Consider the following 21,352-nt stretch of genomic DNA (forward strand, 5'->3'; position numbering starts at 1 on the left):
AAATGAAAAGTGAATGAAAACCTCATCGTGAAAGTGAATAAAAAAATGCAAAGGTTAATCAGAAAGATTTAGCCAGAAATAGTTTAATTCGTAGAAACTGGTTGAGTTTTTAAATGCTGAGATAATTAGTCTAATGGCAAAGAATTCATTATAATCTTAATATTACAAAAGATAATTTGCCTTTGAGAGTTTTATTACATCATCTAAAGAATATTAATTTCTTCACTCCTCAAGATGTTTATTTTTTTCATCTGACAATTTCCAAACTGACCCTTTTAATTCATAGAATAAGGGTTTCCCATATATACACTTAGTATTTTTTTCATTTTGAAAACTCTTCCCTTTAGTCAGCTCACCAACTGTCTCTTCTTAGGATTAATCAAATAAAAATAAACACCACTCTTTGCAACTTTAATGCAAAATTAGCTAAACACAAGTCTTTTCTGTGTTTTCTAGAAACATACATCTTTACAAGGAACTTAATACTGATATGTGTTTCCTTTCCCTTCAACCAGTTTTGGGATGACTGGAGCAATCATTAGGGAAATACTGCTCTAAGGTACAATCATATCCTCCAAACCGTGGCTGTCACATTTTGCAGAGAAGTGTCTGGCTGCCAGTAACTTCACTGAATCACAGAATGGTTGAGGCTGGAAGGAACCACTGGAAGACATCTAGTCCAGCCTCCTTGCTCAGCCAGGGTCACCCTGAGCACATTATTCAGGACTGTGTCCAGGCTGGTTTTTAAAATCTCCAGGGAAGGAGACTCCACAGCCTCTCTGGGCAACCTGCTCCAATGCTCAGTCACCCTCACAAGAAAGAAGTTCTTTGTGTTCAGGTACACACATACATACACATATATATGTGTACATACACACGCATAAACACACACACACATAAACAAACAGAGAGGTATATATGTGCAGCTTCCCCTGTATACAGCATTTTCTGACTCTTCACATCAGAATTACGGACAATTCTTTGGAGCTCTAGGTACCCATAAACACTGTTCAGTATTCATAAGCATGAAACAAGGCCACAGTGGGAAACGATGCATTAGGAGTTTATCCATCTTTTACCTGTGCAGTTCATTGCTTTTCTGTCTAACTTTTATTACTGTTTTAAGATTTTATTTTTTGATTCATCTTAAGCCTCCTGAGTCTTCATTGTTGTTCAACTTAGAATCATAGAATCATAGAAAAGTTAGGGTTGGAAAGGACCTTAAGATCATCTAGTTCTAATCCCCCTACCATGGGCAGGGACACCTCACACTAAACCATATCACCCAAGGCTTCGTCCAACCTGGCCTTGAACACTGACAGGGATGGAGCATTCACTACCTCCCTGGGCAACCCATTCCAGTACTTCACCACCCTTTCTTCCTTATATCCGATCTAAACCTCTGCTGTTTAAGTTTCAACCCATTACCCCTTGTCCTGTCACTACAGTCCCTAATGAATAGCCCCTCATCAGCATCCCTCTAGTCCCCCTTCAGATACTGGAAGGCTGCTATGAGGTCTCCACACAGCCTTCTCTTCTTCAGGCTGAACAGCCCCAACTTTCTCAGCCTGTCTTCATATGGGAGGTGCTCCAGTGCCCTGATCATCCTCGTGGCCCTCCTCTGGACTTGTTCCAACAGTTCCATGTCCTTTTTGTGTTGAGGACACCAGAACTGCACACAATACTCCAATACTCTAAATTTACATTTTAAATTGCTTCATTCATTAAGACACTGGAAACTCTGTATATCATTTATTGAAATTACTGTTATCATATTCTCATACTCTAGTACATACAATGCCATCATCACCCTCAACTGAATAATGCTGATCTTCCAAATTAATTTCAAATGTGTGTGCAGTAACTTTCCGCCTACCCTAAGAACTTGGGTATTCATACAATACCATACCTTTGAACACATACTGGGTGATGATTGAAGTTGTTGTGAATCATTTATAAATCCAAAGTAAAGCCAGAGTTGCAGTGCGATACATATGAAAGCTATCTCTGTGTACACAGGACTCAAGCAATACATAAAAGCAAGAACACCAAAACAACAAAGGCCTATAGTACTAAATAACACGGAGTTTCTGCCATGGCAACATTAACGATGTTGCCTTGTCAGAGCTGCCAACAGTTTAATTATAAAATGGGAACATTTCTGGTAGCAATCAATGTCTCTTAAAATTCAAAGGTTTTTTTATCACAGGACTAGAGTGCTGGTTAAAGTGAGTGTGGATTTAAGTTACAGACAGCAACAGCAATAATAATTCTAAAATACAAACATAACCCAGGGTAAATTTTGAAATAACAGTTAAAGGTTAAAAGAAAACAACAATATAGGGGCTGAACTAAATGCAGTTCCTACTGTGATAAAAAATTCATTCACATGAGTATAAAAGAACCTTTATCTGACTCTAGCTGACCAAGATGCCTTGAATTCAGCTGTGTTCTTTACTAAATCCATGTTCAGTACTGTATGATTTAATTAAAAAGTTTTATAACGCAGCATTGTATCAGCGGGAACTCAAAGGCATTCTTATCTCTAAAATCAACTATCTTGCAATCAGAGATAATAAAGTATATTATGAGATTTTATAGAATAATTCTATAATGCTAGAAATTAACTGCATACCTAGTAGAAAACTTAAATTTGGTAATAGTTGATGAGGTTTATATTGTCTTTTTGGATTTTGATAAAATGCACTAACAACTTGGAAGACTTGAGGTGGGTGTATGCTCAGTGTCATGGGTTCAGCCGTGGCAGTCATGTTTCTCCTTCTTGTGGCTGGTGCAGTGCTGTGTTTTGACTTCTGGGCTGGGAGTGGTTGCTTGGTGGTGGGCATGTTTTGGGGGTGTTTTTGTTCAGGGCCTTTTCTGAGCATGTGCTCCAGCCAGGTGGAGGAGAGGAGGCTGGGAGGAAGGAGAAACAGGACACCTGACCCAGGCTAGCCAATGGGGTATTCCATACCATAGCACGTGATGCCCAGGATGCATACTGGGAGAGAGAGAGAGGAGGAGGGGTAGAGCACTGGAGAAAAATGGAGGAGGGAGCACTCGGTGCTCGGCCGGGCAGGGTGGAGTGAGTTATGGGTCGGTGGCTGGTGGGGTGTTGTATTCTTTTCACTTGTTATTGGTTGTATCATTATCATTGTGTTATGCCTTAGCTATTAAACCGTTCTTATCTCAACCCGTGGGGGCTACATTCTTTGGATTTTCCTTCCTAACTCTCCGGGAGTTGGGGGACTTGGTTTAAACCATGACACTCAGTAATAATAAGCCAGAATTGCCTTGCCTCAAGTGCAATATCAGGACTTATACTGCTATTGCAAACAGTAGTAGTTCCTAGGTCTTAGGAAAGTATGATGAATTACTGAGTTTTCTGCTTCTTTTTAAAGGGTATAGTCAGGTCCTTTTATTTTAAAATCTTCCCAATGAACTTTATTATAGTTTCTAAAGCATTACTTCGGAAACTAAACACCAGCATGGCTGGCTGGAAGACTACATTTTTTATGTTTTTTTTTAGGAAGTCCCCTATACTTCTCTTTCTATCTTGAATTCAGTTGCAGCTTTTTCCTTGTAGGTGAGTGGAAATCCAAATACTTTAAAAGTAACCACACCTTTGCTTTGTGCATATATAAACACATACACACACACATGTATGCATGTATATGTAACCTGGGATACACTTAAGAAAAAAACAATCATCCTTATGTTACAGTAATAAAATGAGGAAAACCAGAGACTGCTTAAATTCAAATAGAATTGAAAGCAATTATCTCAGCTGAAAAAATGTGACCAGTGGAACGCATACAATTATCAGTTGTAGAGATGTTTCATTACTTCAGTTATAAGGAAATTACTATAACTGAATATACTAGAAGAACTTCACCATATCTGGATTAAAGCTTTGGCAGGGAAGTTGTACAATCTGGCACTTCATGTCCTGCAAAAAGTCCCACAAGCAAGAGCATTCTCCTTTTGCAAAACTATAATATGTAGGTTATATGGGTTTTCTGAGGAAAATGAACAGAATTTGTCCGTAAAGGAATAAGCAACTGTCAAGTTGCTTATGTAAAATAAAGTCTATAGTCCCTATAGTCTGACAAAACATAAAAATAAATGCTGGTGGGTATTTTTTGTTCTTTGTTGTTGGTTTTGTGGTTTTGTTTTTTTTAAATAGTGTGGTTAAAAATCCTTACCACTCATAGAATCATAGAATCATAGAATGAGTTAAGGTTGGAAAGGACCTTGAGATCATCTAGTTCCAATGCCCAAGACATGAGCAGGGACACGGCACACTAAACTGTGCCACCTAAGTCTCTGTCCAATCTGGCTTTGAACACCACCAGGGATGGAGCATTCACAACTTCCTTGGGCAACCCGTTCCGTGGCTCAACACCCTCACAGTAAAGAATTTCTTCCATATAACCAATCTAAACTTCCCCTGTTTAAGTTTTAACCCATTACCCCTTTTCCTAACATTACAGTCCCTAATGAATAGTCCATCCCCAGCATCCCTATAGCCCCCTTCAGATACTGGAAGGCTGCTATGAGGTCTCCATGCAGCCTTCTCTTCTCCAGGCTCAACAGCCCCAACTTTCTCAGCCTGTCTTCACACGGGAGGTGCTCCAGTCCCCTGATCCATCCTCATGGCCATCCTCTGGGCTTGTTCCAACAGTTCCGTGTTCTTTTTATGTTGAGGGCACCAGAACTGCACAAAATACTCCAAGTGAGGTCTCACATGAGCAGAGTAGAGGGGCAGGATCACCTCCTTTGACCTGCTAGTCACACTCCTTTTGATGCAGCCCAGGATACAGTTGGCTTTATGGGCTGCGAGTGGACAATGTTGGCTCATATTCAGTTTCCCATTCTCCACAGGGCTTCTCCGAATCTCTTCTCTGCCCAACCTGTAGCTGTGCCTGGGATTGCTCCGACCAAGGTGTAGAACCTTGCACATGGTTAAGCTTCATAAGGCTGGCATCATCCCACCTCACATGCATGTCAAGGTCCCTGTGAATGGCATTCCTTCCCTCCAGTGTATCAGCTAAACCCCATGGCTTGGTGTCATCGGCAAATTCGCTGAGGGTGCACTCCATCCCACTGTCCATGTCACCAACAACGATATTGAACAAGACCTGTCCCAACACAGATCCCTGAGGGACACCACTTGTTACTGATCTCCAGCTGGACATTGATCCATTGACCACAACTCTTTGCATACGGCCTTCCAGCCAGTTCTTTATCCACCAAGTGGTCCATTTATCAAATTGATGTCTCCAGTTTAGAGACAAGGATGTGTGGGACAGTGTCAAACGCTTTGCCAAACCTAGGTCGATGACGTCAACTGCTCTACATGCTTCCATCATTTCCATAGCCCCATCATAGAAGGCCACCAAATTGATCAGGCAGGATTTCCTCTTAGTGAAGCTGTGCTGGCTGTCACCAAACACATGGTTGTTTTTCATGTGCCCTAGCATGCCTTCCAGGAGCATCTGCTCCAAGATTTTGCCTGGCACAGAGGTGAGACTGAATGGTCTGTAATTCCCCACATCATCCATTTTCCCCTTCTTGAAAATGGGGTTATATTTCCCTTTTTCCAGTTGTTGGGAACTTCACCTGACTGCCATGATTTTTCAAATATGATGGCCAGTGGCCATCATTTGCCAACGCCTTCAGGACCTGTGGATGGATTTCATCATGTCCCATGGACTTGTGCACGTTCAGGTTAAGATTAGTCCTAGGTTCTTTATTCTTAGAGTCTGTGCATCTGCCTTCCAAGACTTGGGTGGTGTGGTCAGAGCCTTTGCCAGAGATGACTGATGCAAAGAAGTCATCACGAACCTCTGCCTTCTCCAAATCCAGAGTAGCTATTTTTCCCAATAGCTTCCGGAGGTGGCCTACATTGTCCCTAGCCTGTCTTTTATTCACTACGTACCTATAGAATGCCTTCCTGTGTTATCCTTAACATCCCTAGCCAAGTTTAATTCTAACTGGGCCTTGGCTTTCCTAACCTGGTCCTTATCTTCCCAGACAACATCCTTGTATTCTTCCCAGGCTACTTGCCCTTGCTTCCACCTTTTATAAGCCTCTTTTTCCTTTGAAGTTTCCTTAGCAGCTCCTTATCCATCCAAGGAGGTCTCTTGGCCCTCCTGCTGCACGTCCTTCTAGATGGGATGCAACACTCCTGAGCTTCTAGCAGGTGATCCTTGAATATCTACCAAGAGTCCTGGGCCCTCCTCCCCTCTACAGCTGTATCTCATGGAACCTTACTAAACAGGTCCCTGAAGAGGCCAAAGTCTGCTTTCCTGAAGTCCAGGGCAGTGAGCTTGCTGCATGCTCTGCTCACTGTCTTGAGGATCTTGAATTTGACCATGTCATGATCTCTGCATCCAAAGCTGCCCTGGAGCGTCACATTTCCAACAAGCCCTTCCCTGTTGGTGAGCATGAGGTCAAGCAGGGCACCTCTCCTTGGCTCCTCTATGATTTGCAGAAGGAAATTGTCTTCCACACAGTCGAGGAACCTCCTGGGTTGCTTGTGCCGGGCCACACTGTTGCTCCAACAGATATCAGGGTGGTTGAAGTCCCCCATGAGAGCAAGAGTCTGCGAGCGTGAGGCTGTTCCTATCTCTTTGCAGTGTGCTTCATCCACAGATTCCTCTTGATCTGGTGGTCTGTAACAGATCCCCACAATATAGTGTGCCCCATCGCTGTTCTCCCTTTAACCCTGACCCACATACTCTCTGTTGACTGCTCACCTGTCCCCAGACAGAGATCCATACTCTCCAGCCTATCCTGAACATAAATAGCAACTTCCCCATCCCTGTCTGCCGAGACTGTCTTTTCTAAAGAGCCTGTAACCTTTCATCCCAACAATCTTCTCATAGGAGCCATCCCACCATGTTTTTGTGATGCCTTTTATATCATACCCCTGTAGATGTGTGCACATCTCTAATTCCTCTTGTTTGTTCCTCATGCTACAGGCGTTTGTATAGAGGCATCTGAGATGAGCTCTTACTGAAGCCAGCTCATTGGCTGGAGTGGCTAGAATATCTCTACATTGGTCCAGGCATTTATTATAGGTGCTGGCAACTGACTTGGAGTGTTGGGACGGAATGATGCCCCCTCCCCCAACACATCTACTTTAAAGCATCCTTGACCAGTCTGGCAAGCCTCCTACCAAAATCACTCTTCCCCTACTTTGTCAGACCAGATCCACCAGCCCCCAGTAGACCTGGCCTACTGACTTGGGTCCCATATTTAAGACACCCAAACCCCTGACTATGGCACCACCGTTCTAACCATTTATTAACCTGGCCGATTCTCGTAGCCTTTTTAAGATCCTCCCCTCTTTCCTGGACAATTGACGAAAAGACAATCTGAGCTCCAGAGCCCCTAAGAACCTTTCCCAGGGCTCTGTAGTCCTTCTTAATGTTCTCCAGGCTGCTGCTGCCTATATCCCTAGCACCCCCATGGATCACTAGAAGTGGGTAATAGTCAGCAGGACTTACTAGAGCAGGCAGCCTCTCTGCAACATCCCTGATCTGTGCTCCTGGCAGGCAACACACCTCCCTTGAGACTGGGTCAGGCCGACAGATGGGTGCCTCTGTGCCTTTTAAAGTAGAGTCCTCTACTACTATTACCCGCTACTATTTTCTGGCAGCAGCAAAAGTGATCTGTATCAGTGCACCAGCCGGTTGTTTCTGGTGTGAGGGTGTTTTCTCATTAGTCACCTGTAGGTGAGCAAAGTGATTCTGGGTGGAGACAACAGATTTAGGAAGAAGTGCCTTGCTTTTAATTGTCCTCTTCCTACTTTTCTCGTTGGCTTTTTTTTTTTTTTTGTTGCAGTTTCCCAGCTTCCTGGATTGTCAGCCTCCTTCTTTCCTCCATGAGCTACAGGGGATGCTTGAGGCTCCTGCACAGTTTGGGCCTGGAACAAGCAGTCCTGCTTTCTCTCAGCTTCCCTGACATCTTGCAGCCTATTGACAGCATCCTGCAGCTAAGCCTCTGCTGCAGGAGGACCTGCACCAGGAGCACGGAGTGCAGCCCTGCCCATTGTGCACCCTCACCTCACGGGACCAGTGCAGGCACTTCCTACACTCCGAGCTCTGCACTGCAGCCTCCCCTCTCATCGGCTCTGCCTGTGTGCCTACGCTGGCCACCACCGGGGCAGCCAGAGCAGAGCTCCAAGACCGGGTTCTTGTTATAGGGCGAGTGCTCACCATCCTGCTTAAGCTGCTTCAACCCACCCTGGTCACTGCACTCCTGTTTCCTTGCGCTCTCTGGGGCGGGTTTTTACCCAGTCAGGGCTGGTGCCTCTCCTCCTGGCTAGACAGGTTTCTAGATCATTTTGTGAGATCTCTTGTGCTTACAGTGGCATAAATGTCTTAGTTATCCTTGTATCTACACCTGTATTATATATGTCGTCTGGAAAAAACATAGCATGTATTTTTCTAAAGCCAAACTTTCAGAGAGACATTAGTGACAAAACAAGAAATTCCCAATTCCCAGTATCAGATTGTTATATTTCTTAATTTGGAATAATGTTAAAAATATTTAGCTGCACATTTAACTTCTATTTTCATGACCTCCTATCATGGTCAATTTTTCTTTTTAGACTCTAAGATTAAGAGAATACAACCCCCAAATATGTATACCATGTATATTTCAGAAATGCAGTCTTGAGTAACATAATACGAAACTGTTAGTGTGATGGTCGTTCCTTGACTTTAGATGTTCATATTTCCAATGGCTGTGTTAAAACTGGAAGGACTACTGGTAAAACTAGAGGTGGATGAAAAACAGTAATATAAATTTCCTTCTATACAAAAATCCCTAAATCACATTTATTTACACGATAGTGAAAAACAAAAAGAAGTTTATTATAAGGAACATTAATTTGAGAAATTTGTGAATATGAAATTTCTTGTTAGAGCAGTGAAAGTGCTGATGAACCATAATGGCTGAACATTCTAATTTTTAGTACCAAGGGACAGCTGCTACTTGGACATGTCAGAAATATTTTTCTGGATCAAAACATGTTTGTCATGGAACAAAATAACTTGACATTCTACCAGAACGTTTACCAAACATCTTAGCTGCTTGCAGGACAGACAAAGCCTTAGATTTCTAAACCACATATCTTTTAATCAGTAGTAAGTGTCAAATACTTTTATGAATAAAATTGTGAAAATAAAAAAAAAGGAAAATACACTTCTGAAATACAAGTTTTGAAATCTTAAAATTTCATGAACCACCCCCAACTTAAATGTTAGATTCTTAAAAGAATTTTCATTTGTTATATTCAAAATAAATTACATTGTGGGTACTTTTATGAAAGAAAACTTTCAGGGTTTAATTAGTTCAGGTTGTTTCTATTTACTTTTAAATATTTAGCATATCAATTCATTGAGATAACTTTTGATAACTTTTTAGATTTGTCAGTTAGAAGCACTTCGCATAATTCTTGTTTTTAATGTTCTGGAAGTGCTATACGCTGCTTATTTTTAAATCAGATTGCTATTAAGTGCTATTAAATTCCCAGTCTATTATATATTTAGCTTTGTTTCACTTCAGCTATTTTTTAAAATACTTTGTTGGATAAGATTAAGCATGTTGCTATTCTTAAGCCTTTGTTAATTGAACCTCAGCTTCATTTTTTTCATCATTTTACCTCAGACTTCATGGAAGAATAATGGACTTCAGTTACTTGGATCACTTCTCTTCTTTAATTTGGGTCACTTCCCTTCTTTTTTAAGATGTATAATGCCATCAGTCTTCACTCTGCTGGAAATTCCATGGTATTCCAAGATTTATTAAAAATTTATATCATCATTAAATGTTTATAACATGTAGATATTGTTTTATACCTATTTGCTTACTAATGGACTGGAAAGCAGTTTGTCTTCCTTGTACGATAAGAAGATTCATCATTCTGTTTTCTTCTGAGTAAATAATAGAAACATATATTGAACTCTTCTATTTTCTTCCACCATTAACTGCCTTATGATTATATTCCAGTAATTAGTATTTCTTAGTATGTTTTTGCTGTCATATTCTTCACACACTTACCTCCAGTTCTGCAGTCTTGCAGTCCATGGATTTATCTTTGATAATATGTGCTCCCTTAATTATATTCCTGAAGAAATAGCAGCACTCCCTTTTGTAACTCTTGCATGTTTCTTTTTTATTTAGTTGTTGCTGTTATGTCCTACAGGAACAGTCTAGGTCTTTAGGTAAGTCGTGCAGGATGAGCAAAATGTCTTGTTTGGATGTATTTGTATTATACATGGTAAATGACCTGATGTTCCACAGTTAGTAATATGATTTTATTTTCCAGTGCCCATCTGGGCACAGGAACAGGGTGACTATTCAAGCAATATGTTATTTCCAGTTGAAAATACATCTAGCCTCTATTTAAAATGTATTGCCTCCATCTAAAATAGTATTTGAATTTTTTTTCTTGGAACTTCAAAGTATTAAGGATATAAAACTGTAGTTCTCAGTCTTGTGTACTTGCAAATATCTAGATTAATTTAGAGTGAAGGAAAGAAGATTCACTCTTTTCATCTGATAGGCCAATTACAGGTTCGTAACAACACAGTCTCCCAATTTCTGTGCAAAGTCCCAGAATGTAGTAAATACAAAACCAACATGACAATCTTTCTTTGTACCTTATTGAGTGAGATTCTGGTATTGTATGCAGGATAAAAGGAACCACTCCTAATTAAATCATGGGCAGTTAAAATTCTATTTAGTATTGATCACACATTTAACAGCAAAGACTCCAAGATACCAGATCACTATCTATTGACATCCTAGCCCCTTGAGAGGTAATTAACAATGAAGGCAGTGGTATTGGATTAAACATTTTGCCTGTGGTTTATTTGGTGTGGGATTTTCTTCTGACCTTCTTTACAATGATTGCAATTAGGAATAAACCAACAATTTAAAGTTAAGGTGTCATAACTGTCATATCAAATAAAACAGACTGCCATTTTTCTTAGGAATGATTAATTTTGAAAATTTACAAGGCTTTTAAAAAGTATTTTCAGTTATATTTGTGCAAAGTATCTTGAATAAATGGCTTTTTGTGTAACCTAAAAATATTTATGTCTGAAAATAACCTTAAAGACAAGAAATTAATTTTGTATTTAGTAAATCTATTAGAATTATTTTCAATGACCCAAATGCATTGTTTTAAAATAGCATTGCCAAACTAAGTACTCTATATTTAATCGTTTATTTTTATTTTTTTTAAAGTGAAGTGTGTTCAGCGTTAACAAGAGACTATATAGTCCTTCACTTTCCTTTAACCAATTTTTCTCCTGTGTTGTTTTGAAATTAATTCAAATATATTACAAAGAAGAATAAATATTAGAAAAGTGAGAAAGTATTAAATACTTGATCCATATAAAAGTCAAAGCTTTAATTAGCTCTTTAGTGTATTTAAAATAAAAATTTTATCAAGAAATGGGGACTTCCTTTATTTGGAAGGGAGAGACATTCTGCAGGACGACCAAGATAGACTGGAAAAGTGGGTTGGCCTTCTATGATGGGGCTACGGAAGTGATGGAAAGGGGTAGAGCAGCTGATGTTATCTACCTGGACTTAGGCAAAGCGTTCGACACTGTCCCTCATAACATCCTTGTCTCTAAATTGGAGACATCAATTTGATAGGTGGACCACTCGGTGGATAAAGAACTGGCTGGATGGCCGCATGCAAAGAGTTTTGGTCAATGGCTCAATGTCCAGCTGGATACCAGTAACAAGTGGTGCCCCTCAGGGATCTGTGTTGAGACAGGTATTCTTCAACATCTTTGTTGGTGACATGGACAGTAGGATTGACTGTGCCCTTGGCAAGTTTGCCAATTACACCAAGCTGTGTGGTTATGCTGTAGGGAAGGAATGCCATCCAGAGGGACCTTGACATGCTTGTGAGGTGGGCTGATGCCAACCTTATGAAGTTTAACCATGCCAAGTGCAAAGTCCTATACCTGGGTCGAGCAATCTCAGGCACAGCCACAGGTTGGGCAGACAAGAGATTCAGAGCAGACCTGTGGAGAAGGACTTGGGGGTTTTGGTTGATGAGAAACTGAACATGAGCCGGCAGTGTGCACTCACAGCCCATAAAACCAGCCGTATCCTGGGATGCATCAAAAGGAGTGTGACCAGCAGGTCGAAGAAGATGATCCTGCCCCTCTACTCTGCTCTTGTGAGACCTCACTTGGAGTATTGTGTGCACTTCTGGGCTGGAACTGTTGGAATAAGCCCAGAGGAGGGCCATGAGGATGATCAGGGCGCTGGAGCACCTCCCATATGAAGACGGGCTGAGAAAGTTGGGGTTGTTGAGCCTGGAGAAGAGAAGGCTGCATGGTGGCCTCATAGCAGCCTTCCAGTATCTTAAAGGGGGCGATAGGGATTCTGGGGATGGACTATTCATTAGGGACTGTAGTGACAGGAAAAGTGGTAAGGGGTTATAACTTCAACAGCAGAGGTTTAGACTAGATATAAGGAAGAAATTCTTTCCTGTTAGGGTGGTGAGGCAGTGGAACAGATTGCCCAGGGAGGTAGTGAATGCTCCATCCCTGGCAGTGTTCAAGTCCAGGTTGGACGAAGTCTTGGGTGATATGGTTTAGTGTGAGGTGTCCCTGCCCATGTCTGGGGGGGTTAGAACTAGATGATCTTAAAGTCCTTTCCAACCCTAACTATTCTATGATTCTGATTCTATGACAAGTGTAAGGTCTTGCACCTGGTAAACACAATCCAAGTGTACAGCACATGCTGGGATCTACCCATTTGGGGATCAGCTCTGTGAACAGTGACCTGGGCAGTCCTGGTGACCAGCAAGCTCAATATGAGTAAAGAGTGTGCTGCTGTAGCAAAGAAAGCCAACAGGATGCTGTGTTTCATCAGCAAAGGCATCACCAGAACAAACAAATAAGTCATTATCCCAGTCTGTTTAGGGCTTGTCAGGCCACACCTGGAATACTGTGCTCAGTTTTGGTTCTCAATATATAAAAAAAGATGTGGACAGGCTAGAGAGGATCCAGAGAAGAGCCACGTATATGATCAAAGGACTGGGAAACCTGTCATGTGATGAAAGGCTGAGAGAGCTGGCTTTGTTCAGCTGGGAGAAAAGAAGGTTCAGGAGAGACCTTATCAACATGCTCCAGTATTTGAAAAGTGGTTACAAAGAAGACAAGGGGTTTTTTACAAGGAGTCACATAGAAGACATGAAGGTTGATGGGTACAAGTTTACTCCTGGGGATATTCCAGCTGGGCACTAGAGGAAAATTTTCCACATTGAAAACAATCAGCCATTGGGAATAATCTCCCCGGAAAAGTGATGAATTCCCCAATACTGGACACTTCTAAGATTCAGCTGGACAGTGTACTGGAACATCTAGTCTAGATCATGCTTTGCTAAGAAAGGTTGTGGCAGATGATCCTTGAGGTCCCGTCCATGATTTTATGAAACATATATTTTACCTTTTTGAATCATACCTCACAGAATAATTTTCCAGTCAAGAACTGGAACTTGAAAACATAGGCTTGGTTTTTTAGTAGTAGCTAAAAAGCTGATGTAATACTGAGGACTGAAGGAAATAAAGAGCAGAATGGGAAACATGATTATGTCACTGGATAAATTTATAATACATTTGCAGCTTGACTAGTGTGTGCAGTAATGAAAGGTGGAGCAGAAATAATAATAATAATAAAGGAAAAGATACATAAAAAATAGAAATTATGAAATGTAGAGAGCTTTGGTTGAACAGTGAATAAATAGACTTTTCAAGACTTGGAAAGATCTGATATAAAGATACGATATAAAGCTAGAAACTCATTAAATCTGTTGAGAAGGAGAACAGGAATGAGCTGTTCATTGACTCTGATACAGGAACTAGGTGGCACTCAATGTAACTATCAAGGGATAAGCTCAGAATAAACAACAGGAGAGACTTCTTTGGAGAACATATGATTCAACTCTAAAGCAAGTGTGGATCCTAGCAGCCTACACAAAATTATGGAAGAAGTATCTATCAAGATAAAAATAAAAATAAAAAAGACATGTTGCTCAGAATCACCAAATTGCGAATTGCTGAATGGTGAGAGAATATTCTGAGGAAATATTGTCACATCCTGTTATAGTTTGTCCTAGGTATTGCACATTGGCTAACATAATACTATGGGTGATGTAAACTTCTACTCTGATGTGGGTATTCCCGTCTTTTATATTTAATGGACCTACTGAATAGAGATATATTTATCACTTGCTGAAATGTTTGTGTAACAATAGGTATCAGAGCATGATAAAAAATCTGCCAGTCTTTAAAAAGAAAACTCAGCCAATGCTCTTCTAACTGAGTTCCTGGAGAATCTTGCCTGCTTGTAAAAGTAATCTAAAATAGCTTCAATAGACTTTATATTGTCTTCCATCCTCCACCTCCCCCCCCCCCAGACTACAACTACAACTCTTCCCCAAAGAGCTTATAAAACCTCAGCTCCTTGTTAATTTTATTTACAGACAGTCAGCCAAAATCATGTAAACCTTTTGAAGTGTTACATTGACTTCCCAATTATATTCCACATGAGTTCAGAAAGTATTTTTCCAATTGTGAGATTTGGTCCCATGCTTCGTGGTCTCATGCCTCACTTCCATCATGGCTTTTCCTTTTCTTTTACTTTTCTTTTAGATGTAGCAATACCACAGCACCGCCGGCACCTTGGTGGGCTCACATTAGTGGTCTCTTGAGATTGACCCAGGAAATTACAGCCTTGCTCAGAACATAGGAGAAGGTAAACTCCTATCTTCAAACGGGGTCTGACAGAGCTCGTCTAACCTTGTATGGTCTTCCATCTAAGAGAAGAACACTCATAAAACCTATGACCTGAGGACTTTGCTGTCACTGTCCTAGCTTGCTAGGCCTGGCAGTTAAACCTCAGGTGTAAAGGGTGGGGACAGTTCTGCGCAAGCTGCACCTCACGTAAAAACTCCCCTGCGCAGCCTGGAAGGGCTTGGCTCTCACTTGTTGGTATGGACAGGTGAGGGTCGAATCAGTAGGTGACAAGGTGAATGGAAAGCTCTACATCCAACCTTGCATGTAGGTGGACCAGCGCATGGGTAGCTTGAGATTACTCAGGAGATGACAGTCCTGGTCGGACACTCCCTGATTGCCTAAGCACCTTTTTCCAACCAGATTTGTGTATCCCACTTGCCCTTGGTCATCATGCTTGAAGTAAGTGTGGTTAAAGCCCTTCCCAAAATCTTCACTTGCGAAGCCAGGCCATCAATATATACACATATATACACACACATATATATAGCATATACATATATACTATAGATCTGGCCAAAATTGAAATCTATTTGTGATGATTACCATGAAAAGAATTGATAAGGCAAATAAGGAAACATACATTAGTTTGATGGATTTAGAGAGAAATGATGGTGAAAGCACTCCATCTATTTATCTTGTCAAAATGAAGAGGTGATTTGATTACAGTCCATAAATATTTTTACAGGGTGAAAATAAAAGTTTTATTAATTTAGCAAGAGAGGGCATAACAAAGACAGCTGGCAGGAAGACCAAGCCACACCAATTCAAATACAAAGTTATAATTTAATTGAGAGTGCAGCTGATTCTCTATTAAAGTACATGGTGAAGCAGTACCTGCTATAGCTCTTGTGTTTCAGATGAGAACAGTACTTCTCATAAAGATAAATTTTTATTACTGTGTTATGTGGAACTCAGTTCACTGTAGCTCCAGATGTTTTAAATATTTATTTCAGACTAAAACTTTTTCTTTCCCCTTTTATTTCTGAGTAAAATAATCTGTTTGTAGCTGAAGGAAATATTGCATAGAGCCCACTTAGGTTTTATTATTTACAATCATTAGACATTTTTGAATGTATACTTTATTTTAATAAAAAATTTAAGAAATACTTAAATAAGTATTTAAATAAAAGTAATTTTATAAGTTCACTTAATAATTTAATCTTATTATTTTTGATAATGATATCAAAGTACATTATTTTTCTATTTAAAGATTTTTAAAATAAAAATTTCAACAATGTTAAGATCTTTTTTTTCTTCTCCTTTTTATTTATGCTTCCTTAATCACTCCCATATCAAACATGACTGAAAATCAGAACAAAATAAAGATGATTTGGCAGTATTTAACTATCTTACTTTTTTTCTAAAAAAGGGATTTGGCACAAATATTTCTCATACTCTGAATTTGTTTAAGTTATTATTTGGTTTGCAATTTGCTAAGTTCAAGCTAGACAGAAATGTAGTATCAAGAAGTGAAGCCAGTCGAGCCTGAAGAGTCTCCTTTGGCAAATGGGAGAGTTCGTACCAGAGGTATTATTACAACCAAAAGAATAGGTGATCCCATTTCTAGAGATGGCAAGTTGTTTTATAGAATTATCTAGTACTCTGTTTCTCTTCTGTTACGGGTCAAGGCTGGAAAAGGTTATGACTCTGTGGAAAGGCTCAGGCTTTGTGTATCCAACTTCTCCAATAGGGAGTCAGTCTTTCATCTTTTTTTACTGGAAATCTCAGATCAGGTCACCTCTCTTTTCCTTCTTTTCTTCTGAGTTGCAGATCAATACAGCTGAGGGTTTTGTTTATGAAGCCACTTGTCAAATGGGCTCCAGATAGTACTGAGGCACTAATGCCTTTTTAAAATTCTGTTTTGTTATATTTAGTTAATAAACTTGTATAGTTTACAATCAATACAGATGAAGGACTGCTTGTATAATGCTTTCTAAGTGCTCTGAAAAAAGATGCTGAGTGAGATAGGGAAATGGATATTTGGTACTTGTACCTTCGAGAAAAAAACAAGGGCCAAAGTAACTTCTATCAGTAGAGATAAATTTATCATTTCTCTTTCAATGTAGCATTAGAACCAAATTAAGTTGAACATAAATCTTGAAAATAGAAACAAAGCCTAAAGCATCCTTCTGAAGTACTCTTTTACTATTTCTTAAAGCTAATGGAAGAAGTAATTGCACAGAGTTTGCAAAAGACTCAGAAAAGAAGGTTATAGGAAAGAAGAATTATTAGATCTTACAAGTCTTTGTTTATGGAAGAGAAAAAAGTCTTGTTTTCAGTGGAGTAACTGTATTCTCCTCAATTCATATTCAGCCGGGGCCTCTGCTCCCAGTCCTTTGGTCACACTGTGCACATAATTTGATTTAACATGAAAGAGAGCTAAGACTGAATGCATGAGAATTCTCTAAGTAAGCATAGGAAAACATTAACAAAAATTATAACTGCACATAATATACTTCAGCAAGTATTAGTTATTAAATTGACAGGTCAATCAAGGTCTTCCAGGTTTATGCCAACATAACTGCACAAACTCCTGAGAAGATAATTTGAGCCATTAATATATTATCTTCAATGATTACTTAATGCAAACACGTAAATGGCTAACACTGAAACGCATTAATTACACTACATCTTATTAATTACTTGTACACTTCTAAAAAGTCAGTCAAATGTTGCAGATTATAAATCTTTAATGTTGTAGTTTATAAACTTTAATGATGCCTTGTTATAGGAGATCCTATTATACTGCCATAGTATCCTCTATAAATTAGCTACTCAATTTAAATGGCACAACAGTATTACACATCTTGTGCAGGCAATTCTGGATTTCAAAGTTTAGAAAGTTAGTACAGGCAAAAAGGAGAATTCATGATAGGAATTATTTTTGACTTGAAGAGCACTCTCTGTAGAAATACAGAAGTTGTGAAGACACTGCATAGCTCAGTTTCAGCCTACTGTACCTAAGAATAACCAGTTTTGCCACCTTTTTCCTTACTGCATAGGAAGAGTATATAAACTGAAAAGTTAATTCTAATACTACTAAAAAGCTACATATTCTACTTGCATGATATTCTTTGAGACATTTATTCTGGTTTTTTTAATGCATAGGACATTTTACTGTACTCTTCATTTTATTGTACTATACTATTTTGCAATAAATATGAAGGACCTATTTTTTTCCCCGTTTCAATATACTCACAAGAATGATTTTAATTTCTGAGCTCACAACTTCTCACTGCTTTAACCTTCATGTTCTTTCTCCCTATAGATTCTTTCAATACAGGTATGCAGTATAACCTTTGCAATGCTTAATTTAGAGTGTAACAACCAAATGACAGAGGTCTGTCACTGTTTTCTGTCTGGAAGAGGCAGTGCATACCTGGGAGATTAGAAATAATAAAAACATCTACTAACTCAGTATTAACACATATTCCCAGGCTATTTCTTTGTCCCAAGATTTTTTTTTTTTGCTTCTTATTCTTAACCAAAAGAAACCATATATTGTGTTTACCTTGCATGTATGTTTTGAAATTAGAAAGTATATTCAATTTAGTAGCAGATATTTCCTTTTGTTTAGTTTGTATTTATGAAACAAAGTAGTAGCAACAGTTAGGGTTGATAATCAGATGAGAAAGTGGGAAAGAGGGAGGTGCTCAAAATAAAAATTATTAGGTGGTACAGGAGATTAAAAGAGAAGGATTTCAGGTAGGAAAAAAGATGTCTTTCAATGGTCTGCTTGGACTTATAGGCTTGTAGAAGAATGAGTACAGCAAAGAGCTTTGATTAGGGGAAAAAGGATAACTATTAAAGTACAGTTAGAGAAACATTTTTATGGCATGATGGGACATAAAGGCCCCATGTAGAAAACAGTCATAACAAAATGATTGGTTCTAATGAATTAATAAAAAAAAGGGAAAAAAAAGATGTGAAAAAAAAAAGAGGGAAAAGATATTTTTACCTTGCATTTTTTAATGAAAATTTAACAGAAATCTTGCTGGTTCTTTGTGGTAGAATTCCTATTTTTCAGAACTTAAGCATTCATGAAGTTTTCCAGAGTTCTGCAAGTTTTGACTGATTTGTCTTTTTTTGTAATACTGAGCAGCATGACTGTCTGGCCTATGCATTGCAAGTAATAATTGTTAGTAATGAGGCAGATTTCATTGAAGTTAAACAGACCAGAGTTTTTCCAGAAGTGGTCATGATTTCCAAGATCTCTGTAAAGTATCTCATGGCTGCCTTCCTCCCTTCAGAGGTAGTAGAGGTTGCCTTGTTGGCAACAAAATTTCCTTTAAGTTTTATTAAGCATTATTTATGTTCATATGTTAGTCAAAATATTTTTTTTTTTAGATTCAACAAAGATGTCTCTGGTACCCTTGAGATGATTTAACTCTTGCAAACTTATTGGCAGGGTCTTCAAATCATAGAATCATAGAATGGTTTGGGTTAGAAGGGACTTAAAGATCATAGAATAGTTAGGATTGAAAATGACTTCAAGATTCTCTAGTTCCAACCCCCCTGCCATGGTCAGGGACACCTCACACTAAACCATATCACCCAAGGCTCTGTCCAACCTGGCCTTGAGCACTGCCAGGGATGGAGCATTCACAGCTTCGCTGGGCAACTCATTCCAGTGCCTCACCACCCTTACAGTAAAGAACTGCTTCCTTACATGCAATCTAAACTTCCCCTGTTTAAGTTTGAACCCATTACCCTTTTTACTATCACTACAGTCCCTAATGAATAGTCCATCCCCAGCATCCAAAAGCCCCATTACAATATACTGAGGATAAAAATTTCTTGTACAGAGAAGAAAATGTACAGATGAGTGTAAATACTTATTTTGGTAGTTGAAACAAAACAACAATAAATGTCCAAAATCAACATTGCCGCATTTGAGGAATCACACACACAAAAAATAATTTAGCATTTGAAATATGATGCAATTTCTTTAATGAACTGATATAAATAACAGAACCAGAAATAGCCCTGAGAAAATATGCAGTGTGTAACTGTGTAGTTCTGTAATACAGTACTCCCATGGCTTGATATTGGTTACAAATTTTGCACCGAGTTTGCAAGGCCTCAGGCCTGGGTTTTTCAGTCTTGGTCCATGTTAACTTTTCTTGACTGTCCTGCAGCTTTGTCTTACTTGGTTTAGCCATGGCAGCAGTTTCTCTGACTAGAAGTCTAATGCTAATTTCTTTTACTTTTTAGTTGTTCATGTTACGGCTATATACAGTTTTATGCAGTTAGCAGTGTATACAGTCAGTTTCATGCAGGAAGTAGTAACAAGCAGTTGCAGGTACAATAAGGTATTTACTACTCTATTGCATATTAGTGTAGAGATGTACAGGTTTGGTATGACACTTGGACCCTTGAGAAAACTCAGGGTGTGGCATGGAGGAGTACAGCAGGGGGACATAACACAAGGAAAAGAGAGTAGAAACTCAGGAATTTTAACTGATTTATTTTAATATTCTTTCTTTTTTTGTTACAATTTTATCTGAGCAAATACTGATTAGACTTTCGAAGTTTCAGTTATTCTAACAGAACATTTTTGGCTTTACTTAGACACAGGGCGTGCTACTTCTTTGCCCATGTACATTTTGAGCTTAACAATTTCTTCAAGGGTCTGAGCTTGTAAATCACACCGAGCAGCATAACTGATATAATAACTACATGACTACTACATCACACATGGCATACTAAAAAAAAATTACAATATAATCTAGTACTTTTAAAAAACTAATTTTCAGAGGTGAAAAACATTGTTAATATTTTTGTCTAATCATTATATAATTTAACTTTAGCCCCTTCTAAGTCAGTGAAAATTCCTCACTAATTAAGTACTGAAGATAATGACAAGGAATAAATATTTTTCAAGGTTTCAATATAGGAAATTACTTCTTTTTGAAGTATTTGCATTTCCTTCCTCTTCTTGCTGAAAAACACCATGAAAACCTTTAAATTTGGTAAATGCAAGTTCAGAGCAGTAACTTTTCGTTTATCAGAAGCATTTCCCTTGTATGCATTTAAAACCATTTGCATACACTTAAAAACACTGACTAGATCATGCTGAAACTCTTTTGCTGGAAATTACAATGAACGCTGACTGATTCCTAACATGCTGTCTTTTTAGGGCTTACTACAGTGCTATACAAGTCTCTCTCTGAGTATAGAGGCTATGATTATTTCCCACTCCCTGTCAGCAGGGAAAGGGGGATTTTAAGCATAAGTTAGGAGGAACTAATGCATTTGGACATAGTATACATGAAAGAACTAATGAATTTCTTTCAGTCTTCTGATGGTCACTGTACTTCATGAGTGCTAAAGCCTTGATTTTAGACAAACAGAGAAGCCAGGAGGCTATTTTAGCAGATTTTGGTATAAAAAATGGTGCATCTCTTCAGGGCCATAATCAAGCTGGTTGAAAATCAAAGTTTCTGCCTTTTTCTGAAGGCTGATGGAGGGAGGCCTCATGTGGGTAATATCCAGGTTTCCATACTATTTTC

The sequence above is a fragment of the Melopsittacus undulatus genome, chromosome 7 (genome assembly GCF_012275295.1).
Source record: "Melopsittacus undulatus isolate bMelUnd1 chromosome 7, bMelUnd1.mat.Z, whole genome shotgun sequence".
NCBI classification, from domain to species: domain Eukaryota; kingdom Metazoa; phylum Chordata; class Aves; order Psittaciformes; family Psittaculidae; genus Melopsittacus; species Melopsittacus undulatus.